Source organism: Rissa tridactyla, chromosome 9 (assembly GCF_028500815.1).
Source record: "Rissa tridactyla isolate bRisTri1 chromosome 9, bRisTri1.patW.cur.20221130, whole genome shotgun sequence".
Classification (NCBI taxonomy): domain Eukaryota; kingdom Metazoa; phylum Chordata; class Aves; order Charadriiformes; family Laridae; genus Rissa; species Rissa tridactyla.
Window position 1 is genome coordinate 27,921,980 of NC_071474.1, and position 11,778 is coordinate 27,933,757.

Sequence of the window (11,778 nt, forward strand, 5' to 3'; positions counted from 1 at the left end):
AACTTAAAATTGTCGTTTTAATGCATAAATGCAGTATTTCCCGTTGAGGTTACAGGCCCGTGAAAATTTTACCAGGAGAGAAGCGAGAATGCATATTGACAGTATGCCACTTGCTCAGAGGTAACTCTGCATATTTGTGTTTTTTTTTTTAACTTTGTGATTAATAATGTGAAGTGACTGACTCACTGAAGGGTCCCATTCTCACCTTTCGAGAACTTTATTTTTTCTTTTTCAAGAGCAAATTAGTGTAGACAGAGATACCAAGGGAATGAGGAGTGTAATACAGTTACACTTCAGAAGAGCAGTTGCATCCAGAATGCACTTTAGAACTGTGTAAATGTAGCTGAAGAGATTAACAAAACAAAAGATAAGGAAGATGCTGGATTTGTCCAAATATGTAACTGCCTAGTTGTGTTTTTGAACTATCAAGAAACGTGGTGGAAAAACTCTGTAGGAGGAAGAGTGCTATTAACCTATTGATGAAGATTTTATTTTCTAAAAACAAGTACGTGCTTTTATGTCATCACCTTCAACGAGTCAATTTAATGAGCATAGCAGGTATTTACTGTGACTTGAGAAAAATCATATCCCCAGTCAGCACAGACTTACGTGGCAGGAAAAAATTGTCAGGCACTGTCTGCAAATAGGAGTTGCCAAATGATCGGGTCTTGTTGATGAAGTGTAGTTATTGATGCTGTGATTCCACATCCATCTTTGCAAAGGTTTCCTGAAGAGGTTAATTTAAGACTTTTATTTTCAAAATCAGTATTGGGAGTGCTTTTACCACATGGCTTTTGATGCCAGGGAAATAATTACTGGATGCATGTTTACTTTATTTGCTGTATGTTTTTTGTGTTTAATTCAGTCCGCTGGGATCTTTGAAGGAAGTGCAGGATATTGTTGCGGAGTTCCATGGATGTGACTTCTCACTGGAATAGCTGGTCACTGAAACCTTGGAGCAATGGAGGAGGGACCCACAGACACAGGAGCAAGAGATTTTGATCATCCTCGCTTTGTGTGACGTTAGGGCAGAGTAGTGAGTACTTCAAGGGCTCTCATGCCCTCACTTGGCCAAGCTCTATTTATTCTGCCCTGTGTAAGAGGATGCAGCACAAGCACGACAACCGTAGTTATCCTCATGCCTAGATCAGACACTCCATATGGTAAATGACTTTCATGCATGAGAGACAAAGAGGGATGCTGTAAACTGAAGGCTCAGCTTGTCTCTGCTCCCAGAACTGGGGGTCAATGGTTTAAACTGGAAAATTAATGGAAAAGGGAAACTATTGGTGAGCAGCTAAAAGAAAGAAAGATCAAGTTGTGTTAAATTAATGTTGCTCCGTCTACACCAAGCTTCTCAAAGAGCAGAGAAGCAGCGGGCATAGCTTTACTTTAACTGACTCTAATGACTTTCCGTAAGAAAATAGGAGAATGTGGTCTGACACCAATTTAAAAGTGAGGTTATAAAAACCAGTTTGGAAAACTCCTCTCAGAGTAATTATTAATCATTCATAGTCAGACTGCAAGGATGTATTGAGTGGGATTTTCTGGTTCTGCTCTGATTTGATGTTATTTGGTATTTTCATTAACAATTTAGATGGCATACGCTGATTAAATTGTAGGGAGCACCAGACTTGAGCCAACTACTGACTGAGTAGAAGACAATTACAATTCAAAGTGAACTTGATAAATTCTAAAGGGTTAGAATGTGATTCAGTAAATCCAGCAATGGGTTTAACAAATGTGTATTTGTACACTTCGGCAGAAGCAACAATCAGCTGAACAAATACAGGATGGGACAGGACAGGGTAACAGTTGTACAGAAACGTTCTCCTGGGGTTAAGGCCAGTCACCAGCTGAATGTGATTCAACAGCATCCTGTTCCTGGAGAAAAAAACCAAATGTTATGGAATGTATGATCAGGAACATAGTCTGTAAGATACATGACGTGGTCCTCCTCCCTCATGTGGTAGTAGCAAACCTTTCTTGGAACATGGTATCCCGCTGTAGGCACCGTGCTTCATGGAAAATGTGGAGCAGCTGGAGATAACCAGAGCAAAGCAATGAGAGGGATGGCAGGATGGAAGATTGGGCTTCTTTCAAGGTGATGGGAGAGACTTATTTTCAAATCACTAAGAGGTAGCGGCAAAGGAGGAGGAAATAAACACTTTCCCTCACTGCTGCAGGTAGGACAAGAAAAAACGATTACATTGCAGCAGGAGACATTTAGCTTAGACATCAGAATGGGTAGTTGGCCCTGACAGCAGGGAGAGTTAGGCTCTGGAGTACCTTTCCTGGGCAGGTTGTGGAATTTCTGGAGTTTGGGGTTTTAAAGGAAAATTTAGTGGGCATTTTACAGGGCTGGTGCAAATGTGGGTTGGAGGTGCTGGGGATAAGGCTAGCTGAAGTGCCTCCCAGCTTGTATTTCTCTTACATTTTTTACACTAAGGCCTTCTGCGAGGGAGTGGGAGAACTGTTCGGGAGCAAAATGCTGCGCTGGCAGAGCTACCGAGCTTGACCTCAAGGCTCACAGCCATGCGTTTCCTTTTTCATCTTGTCTTTTAAAATAGCGCTTGTGGTAATAACAACATCTGTGGGGAGACTTGCCCATGTCTGCGTAGTTAGTATGAACTTTCCGACACCACCCAGCGTAAGGCGCACTCTGCTCTCCATTTCCCATTTTTGGGAGTACTTCAGCGCTCCAACTTCTGGAGTAATGTGTCCCACACCTTGAGCATACGTTTCTATTGTATAAGAATAAGTGAAATGAGAGCAGTATTTCATATGAACGTATGTGTGGCAGTAGAGCACACAACTCCTTGATGCTTCTTAATTGCGTGCGTACGTGCACTGGGATGATCCAGAGTTTGGAGCGACTGATCTCTTACCCAGTTATTGTGGCAGGAATCTTAAACCTTTCTCTGAATTTTTGCCAGAAATGGTTTCTCTGGCACTTTGTTTAAACAGAGTTCTCTGCTTTTATTTTTCCTAAAACAACATTCCAGCTGAGAAGAGAGCAACCAGGGCTGGTGCCGCCCCTGTGCTTTATTCCTCGGATAGACGTGCAGGTTGCTTGGCACACGTGCAATACCCTGTTTCATGCTGCTGGCCAAAAAAAATCCCATATTCCTGGGTAAGTAAGCTCCATCAAGCTCCTGCCTGCCAGCGGAGGGCTTTATGGAGGCTTGGGGCAGAGGGAGGAAGACACTGGCTCCCTAACCGTACACTAAAAATAGGCTGATGCTGTGCAAACAGCTTTGCTGTGAACTTCCTTCTGGCAGGCAGCCATGCAGCTGCCTTCACGTTTTAAGCCTAGATACCTCTCCAAAACAAGAAGTCACCAAAGTTAAACGCAGTCAGCAACGCTTTTAATCTTATTACTCCCTGCTGTGTTGTATCAGTTTTAGCTTCTTCCAGAGTGCAGGTAGCTTACTGGGATCTTAAGTTCAAATTTTTTATTTTTTTTTTTTTTTTTACTTAAAGCATGGTTAAGACTGGTGCTGGCAGTCCCTGGAGTCTGCAAAGTTCAAAGGAGGGAGGAGGCCTTTAATCTAAAACTGAAATACTCAGGTGACGCATCCAAAAAAGTGCTTTCCTGCAGAGTAAGAACGGCAGTAGCTGGGCTGCAAAAGGTTTTTAAACTCTCCAAATTGCCATTAAATAAACATCCTTAAATCCTGATGTGATGATATGAAATTGGAAAGTCAGTTCCTTAAATGAAACCAGTATAAAAAGAATAAACACAAGACTCTCCGGGCAGTTGGATTGAATGACAGAAGTGATTCATTCAGGCCTTGAAGCCTAGGAGTTATTTGGTTTTGCCATATTTTCCAGTGATTTTTACCTACTTATTAGTGCCAACATTTTGCTCTAAAGTAAATCATGTCCCGTGCTTCCGTACGTTTTGACTATGAAGACCGATGTGGCAATTGAAGTATTAAGCTTCCTTGTTCTTTGTTTCAATGGTTGTTCATTGTTTAGACATAAGAAGATTCACATTCTTCTTTATCATGATTTCTTATTTGTAGCAAGAGTATTTTCCAAGACAGTAATTAAATCTCGGGATCATTTTCAGCTATTTCACAGGAATCACTGAAAACGCAGTAATTTTGCATAGCTGTTTTTTCCCTCCTGATATTTTATTGTCAAATACCCAGCTTTTATTTGAATCCTCTGTATCCAGTTATCTGATTTGTGCGGCAATTAAACAGAAGATCAGTGTCATTGTACTTTACCTTTTTAAACTCTCATCAATAGCAGGGCCACACTAATCTCTAAATTTGTAATTTAAGATGGGCTTGGCGGGGGTTCAAAGGGACAGGAGCTCTAGTCTGTCCCAATTCCCCTTGGAAAGCCTCGCTGGTGCTGCCGGACAATATTTACACCAGAAGGGAACGGAGTTTTGGAAAACTTTTCCAGACTCAGAGGAAACCAAGCAACCTGAGACTTAGATAAGCCTTGGTGAATTTAAAAACTCTTGATGCTATCGCTGTGTAAAACTTGGATTAGCCCATCAGATATCACAGATTTACAATTTGGGGAGTGGATTTCAGTTAATAGATAAAATTAAGAGCAGAGGTTTGGCAAAAATAATGTTATTTGAAGCAAAATTCTCCAATTGTCATCTCCGTTGAGCACTTTATGATATCTTACATTTCTGCAATTACAGGTACAGGTTCTCTGTTCCGCAATTAACTGAACACATGGTTTGCTAAATAGGGTTAGTGTCTGGAGCCAGAGAGGTTCAAAAAGCATCAAGCTTATTTCTTTTTCCAGGACCTTCGGCTTTCTAGCTGTCTGGAGAGAGGGTTCAGATGAGGTCCTGTCTTCTCCCTTGCCGTGGGGCCTGGCAGTCCTTTTGAGAACAGTTCTCCCCCTTCCCATCCCTGCAGGGTTTTTGAGGACAGATCTCTGAGGGGGCTTTCCACTGGGTCACACAGGATTCTGGGTGGCCAACAGATAGCACCCAGGAATTCTAGCTCCCTGCTGCCTGGTTGTTTCTCTTCAGACCCTATATATTCACTTATTTCCCCTTTTAAATATAAACTGAATTCTAAAAGCACTCTTCCACTGAACTATCTGCCTCTGTCCTCACCGGGCACCTCATCCAGTCCTGCACCCTTAACCCAGATCCAGAGGCAGGGTCTGCTGTTACTCCTAGAACAGCGTTTAATATTTGAGGATGCGAATGGTGATTTTGCTAGCTCGTACCATGCAACACAAAAGGTCTCGCAAAGTGAAAGGGAGTCCTGAAGCGCAGTTCCCTCCCGGCCTGCCACATGCTTTGTCTCTGCTTCTCTTGCAATCTGCCCAGGGAAGATTTCTGAGATACTTGAACGGCTGCCAGGGTCTGGATGGAGGCAGAGGCCGTGGTATGTGAGCGCTGCCACCTGAACCTAGGCTGACTTGAGACGGTGCCAGCTGGATCTGCTCGGCAAATACAGCCTCTATCAGCAAGTTATCTGATCATGTTGCTGCCTTGTGGTCTCATGCTGGTCTTCCTCATTCTCCCCTGTTGCTGCAACCACCTTCTTTTGCCTCCTCTCCAGTTTCTGTCCACACGTGGCAGCCCGTTGGGCGCATTTGTCCATGCTGTTATCGACAGGTACCAGATTTATTTTTTTATAAACAATCCTTGCGTCTGGCTCGCCTGCATGTAGCTGTACGGACACCTCTTCTGAGACATGCGACACAGCTAGTCTTCTACAGCTTTTTAGAAATGCTTCCTGGGGTTCGCAGACAGGTCCTGTGCTCAGGTGCCTGCTGGGAGCAGATGAGCCTGTTCATTCCTCAGAAAGCAACCGAGCAAGGGGGGAAACCCCACATCTGTCTCTCACTCCCCCTTCCCCAGTGGGAAGACCGGCTGGTGCCAACCGCCTGCGTTTGGAGTCCTCCAGCCTTCTCTCAGGCTGCAGCTGAAGGTACGCTACGAGCGAGCGTCCAGCGCAGATACCCTGGGCTGAAGCCCTGCTGCAGGGTGCCTGTGGTTTCTTGCTAGCATGCTTTCATCTAAACGGTGCCTGAAAAAATGGAGGCCATGTTAACTACGTTTTTGGCTAAAATAAGCCGCTCAACTTCAGTGAGAGCACTTCCCGTGCACAGCCCATCTCCCAGACATCCTTTTATGCCTGTGTAGTCCTAGGAGTTTGCCGCACATGCATGTCGCAGTGTGGACATCTGTCCACTCCTCTGCTCCCAGAGACCACTTAATTTCCAGTAAGCCAGTAAGGTCACTGCCATCAGTCGTGGTAATTTTGGTGGGGTTTGCCCTGAAATGTGTCACCCGGAAGCTTCTGGGTCACCCAGGTATCTTGCTGATGCAAGTGCTGCTGAATGAGGGGAGCAGAAGAGTTTTCCTTGTTACTGGCATGGGGAAAACATGCCGCTCACTGATGCTTGCCGCCCAGTGAAGGAAGGGATCTGGTCTTCTTAACTGGCCTTGGCCCTGCTCTTTGTTCTGCTTTGGGGTTGCTGGGGACCTTGGATGACCGCTCCAGCACGAGGGGAGCAATGGGTGCAGCCAAAGGAGACGTGTGGGAGGAGTGAGAGGAGGTCAGCCCAGGCTTTACCGTGTCCTTGGCGCGGGGTTTTCGCTGCCACGTGACCACGTCTCTGATAAACGCTGGTGGTTCCCCTCGTGCGGTGGGAGGGGTGGGTGGTGTAGCAGCTCTGAGGGCAGCTCTGCAGCAAGCACAGGGCTATCGTCTTAAAACAAACTCCTGGGTTTTTACTTTTTGCTGTGTGAAAAGTCAGCAACTCCGTCAGGCCGCGTTGTTCAAGTTGAGCTTGAAAAACTGCTGTTTCAAACTAAAAAAAATAAGAAAAATACCTTCCTGGTAGTTACATTGCTCAGGCTTCAACCTTTCTGTCAGGACAGGTTCAAACAAAAACAATGTCCTTTGGGCGGGTCTCTGGATTTCAGCTGTGCCATCCTCCCCATCCCAGCCGCTTCCCACAGCTCTCCCGTGCCCGGGGAGCGAGTTCCCTGGAGAGCGGGAAGAGGAGCCAGCCCAGGGCTCTGAGCTGGGGGGGGAAGGTGGGACCCCCCACGTGCTGGGTCATGGCAATGGGGCTTGAGCTACTCAAAGCCTTGGGTGTCTCCAAGGGCATCGGGCCCCACGGCACGGGGTTGTGCTTCAGGTCTAGCAGCACTGAGCCCACGCCAGCTACTCTGCTTCGGTGACAGGATATGGCCTTTGCTTGTTTTCTGCCATTTTAAGATAATCCCTGTTTAAATTTCTGCAGGCCCTTAGGCTGGGCGGACCTTGGCAGCATGCTGGCACTCCGTAAATCCTGTTGGGCAGGACTTGGGTGCGCCTTTAGGGATGCGCGGTGCCAAGCGCAAGCCTCTCCACTGTGTTGTGATGGATGCCATCGCCTGTCTGGTCCTGCTGAACCGGGACCACTGGGATAATTCTTAACGGGTGTTGGCAAACGAAAGCCAAAAAATGCCATAAATACCAGCACGGCATTGTCTGCAGCAATCCAGGTTGGCGTCTCCGAGGCTGGTTGACATTTTGCGATAAGTCAACACTGAGTGTTCTGTAGTAATTGTTTAATTCTTGTGTCAGTGACCGTTTCTTGCGCTACTGAATAGAGCAAAATGTCTGTAATTCCTCCAACCCCCCTGCCTAGAGTGTGGAAACCTTTTTCCTAAAAAGGTTGGCAGAGGCAAAGATGTATGTGAAAAAGGAAGTCACCTACAGATCCAGAGGAGTGCACCGGGTCAGAGGTTTTGCTTATTTTCATTTTGATAAGTAAATCTTCATTTATTAGCTGAGCAGAGAGAGAAATCTTGGTAAACTCTCATCATCCAGGAAGTCCTGGTCTTAAAACAAGTAGGGAGATAGACACCACTTTCCAAAATCCATGGGACCGTCACCACCGAGAATCGCTTTGATGACTAATTTCTGCAAAAGTCAACAAGACGGAGAACAGGAATGACATTATTTAAAAAGGTATTTTGCAACAAACAACATCTATTCCCTGTTTCTTAGGAGGGGTGTGTCTCTCTAAATGTTGTTTTGGTCCATCTGGCTTCCTCTCCCGTTTGAGACATTAGGCTAGAAAAAGAATTTGGGGATATTTGAATTACTAGTAACAGTGGAGGGATTTCTCTGTAGTCATGATGAAGACGGGATGCTCGCATGCTAAGTTCATATTTTGATGAATGCTTTATATATCATCTAATGAGATATTCCTTTTTGATTTTGCTCTTGATTAAAACTGTCGGTGCTCACATCAGGACCAGTTTAATATGCCTTGAATTCTCTATTTTTTCCCATTCTGTCTGCAGAGACTGATTTCTGGCCACAAGTGGGTCTTGCTGGTCTCAGTTGATAATCTGCTGAAAAATCATTGTGCTCTTGGCTTTTTTAGGAGGCTTGTCTTGTGAAAAAAAAAAAAAAAACAAACCCAAAACCAAAAAACAGCAGATTTTGCTAATTCCCTGTGAGTCACCCAGCAGCAATGGCAAAGCTGGGAGGAAAAAATAGGGGGGAAGAGGGGAATTGGTGAGTGGGCGGTGACCTGAAGACTTGCCTCAGATGAGTACACTATTTCAAGTGTTTACAAATGATGAATACTTATCTCCAGGTATTCCGTCACTGGGGGCACGTGGTTACCAAGCAAGGCTTTAAAAGTCTGTTAATAAAGTTACATACAACTGGTGCCCACATGGGCCATGGTTTACCGTGCCTGAGCACTGAGATACGCCTGACTGGCAACAGAGGATAAAATAATTACGAAATCAGGAATCTACTCAGAGACAAACCATATTTCTTAAATTATTTTGCCTTCTAAAAAGCCGTGCATACCGGAGAAATCAGAACATTGGCTCTCCCACCTGCTGCATCATCTAGACAGAAAATGCGCAGCTCCCAGGTACCTCTGAGCCCCCTCCCTTCACCCTGCCCCGCAAACCTCGGTGGCTCCCATACCAGCAAGAACAAAACTGGTCATCTGCTAAATCTGTTGCTGATCTCAGCTAACCGACTTCCTGTAACATCAGCAAATATTTCGGCTTTTGTAAATCTGTTCTTCCCTCCGTAACGGGGTGCCAGCAGGACCAGGAATGCTTTGGATCTAGAAATGCGCTGGTTGGCAGGAGGAACAAAGAGATTGCTCACCCAGAAGGGCAAAACAGAACTAATGCTTTTGTCTGCTCGGGAGAAACCGCACGAAGTCAAGCCAAGAGCTTTTGCGTGCAATCAGAAAGGTGCCGATGGATGCTGCTTTTAATGGCAGACATTGATATCAGTCATGAATAAGACATGTCTTCAGTAACTTAAAATAAAAGCAGATCCTGAAAGGCTTCTGTGGTTGAACTGTCTCTCAACAGATACTGCCCGCTGCCCCATAATGGCAGGCTCTCCCTGAACTTGACAGCTGCTGTTTTCCCCAGCCTGCTGGAAATAGGCCAGCTACGACACGTCCCTGATATTAGCTAGCTGCAGGGCGTATTTCATTCTGCCGCTCCAGGCAATTTGATAAAGGCTCTTTCCTCCCACTCCAGTGTTAACCCGCCCAAACCGTAGCTGAACACCTAGCTGCAACAATACCGTGTTTGCTAGGGATCGTGCCTATTTCCTTGGTTAAAATTTGCTTAAATTGGTTGTTTCATACAAAGGAACACTTGCATTGATTTTCATCGTGTTTTCTGAGCCAACAGTAATAATGCTAAATGTATACCGGGAGTTGATTGCTGCAGCTCTTTATGAATAAAGTTATTTTTAAGAATCATTATCCTTTTCTTGACACCAAGTATTTATGCAGCATAAGATAAAACTTGGTCTCCACCCCTTAGAGAAAGAAGGGGAAAGTCTTCAGCTGATAACATAATTGTTGAATATAAGAAACCATGAATTTTCATTTGTACTGGTGTATTTTCCTTAACTCCAGACTTACAGGAAAAGTTGACACAGGAGTTTTCTTCCCATTTGACACCACTGGAGCTATCCAGCCATTTACATGCTTTCTTATTATTTTACCAATATTTAATACCAAGATTTATCAAATACCAGTAAATACCAATATTTATCAAGGTTTTTTGACACAGACAATTAAAGATATGGATAGCTTCTGCAGGCGCAGTTCAGCCTTATCTTACACCAAATGGAAAGTGCATCTTCTGTCCACCCCGTCTGTGACGGGCGTGCAGGGGATCCTTTTTCATTTGTGCCTGGGAAAGTAGCACCTGTCATTGTCTTTGTCTAAGGAAAAGGCACAGTTATTACCAACTATGGCCTACTTTTAAATCAGTTCCCTGCTCTGACACATCATAGAATCATGGAATGGTTTGGGTTGGAAGGGACCTTAAAGCCCACCCAGTGCCACCTCCTGCCCTGGGCAGGGACACCTCCCACCAGACCAGGTTCTCCAAGCCCCGTCCAGCCTGGCCTTGAACCCCTCCAGGGATGGGGCAGCCACAGCTTCTCTGGGCAACCTGGGCCAGGGGCTCACCACCCTCACAGCAAAGAATTTCTTCCTCGCATCTCATCTAAATCTCCCGTCTTTCAGTTTGAAAGCGTTCCCCCTCATCCTATGGCTCCCCTCCCTGATCCAGAGTCCCTCCCCAGCTTTCCTGTGTCCCCTTTAGGGACTGGAAGGGGCTCTAAGGTCTCCCCGGAGCCTTCTCTTCTCCAGGCTGAACCCCCCCAACTCTCTCAGCCTGTCCTCACAGCAGAGGGGCTCCAGCCCTCCCAGCATCTCCGTGGCCTCCTCTGGCCCCGCTCCAACAGCTCCGTGTCCTTCTGCTGTTGGGGACTTTGGAGCAGCATCTGTGCAGGGTTCCACGTACGATGCCAGTGATGGTTGTTTGATAGCTGTGACCACACTAGAGCTGCAAGGGAAAGCAGAGAAGAAAAATCCCCTATTTTATTCAGGCAGTCGTTCATGCAGGGACCCGTCCCCTGCAACTGATCAAATTGGAGCCCTGAAGCATGAGGTCTGGTTATCGCAATGGCCCTGACATGAAGCTGCCAGCATCATTAGCATGCCAAGGTCAAGGCAGGCGACCCTGCCATGCCTGGGCCCCGAGGGCTGGCGGTGCCCCAACAGCCCAGTACCCGCATGTGCTGGTCTGATGGGAATTTAGGTGTATTTTCCCTCAGCTGCCCATACCAGGGGGTTGGATTTCCTACAACTGGGGAGAAAGAAGCTCCACCAAATCCCGTGATTCGCGGGAAGCCCCGAAGTGATGCAGGCAGTCCCTTTTCTTTGCTCCTTCGAGGTGCACAAAGCCACGGTGGAGGAGTGGCGGTGGTGTCCTGGTGATGGAGGAGAGGAGCTGGGCAACACCTGGCAGGAGAGGGGTGTTCTCCATCCCCTCCAAGGACGTGAACACCCGTGGGAAGAGCATCCCCGTCCTGGCTTTCAGGGCGACAGCCATTACACACCTTTTCCCCCCCTGGGGATGGGAGAGGGGTCTGTTAGGGGACAGGGGACATCCGTGCACCGCCCTGGGGGAGGGGGACGTCGACTCTAAAGACCCGGGATGGGATGGGGGAGACACCCGCACCCCTGCTGGCATGGGGACAGCCCTAAGCGAGGGAAGGGCAGGGGGACCGCCCCGGCTGGGAGAGAGGACCCGTACCTGCGGGGCAGCGCTGCCGCCGGGGCTGAGGGCGGCTCTCCGAGACTCCAGGGAGGCGGCTGCCGGCGGGGCCGCCCCATCCCCGTCCCCATCCCCGTCCCCATCCCGGCTCCGCGCCCGGCCCGCCGCAGGCCTCCGGCCGCCGGAGAGGGCGGCGGCGCCGCCGCGGCCATGTTGAGGGCGGG

The 11,778-nt window shown here is 47.2% G+C and overlaps 1 long non-coding RNA gene across 1 annotated transcript; it reads right to left on the reverse strand.

The window, feature by feature from the left end:
- Window positions 1-3,346: 3,346 nt before the first annotated feature.
- On the reverse strand, window positions 3,347-11,771 carry LOC128914988 (uncharacterized). Its single transcript, XR_008468477.1, has 3 exons — window positions 11,594-11,771; window positions 10,680-10,840; window positions 3,347-7,910 (listed from the first exon to the last, which is right to left on the reverse strand). It is a non-coding gene; the product is annotated as an uncharacterized LOC128914988 (long non-coding RNA).
- Window positions 11,772-11,778: the final 7 nt, after the last annotated feature.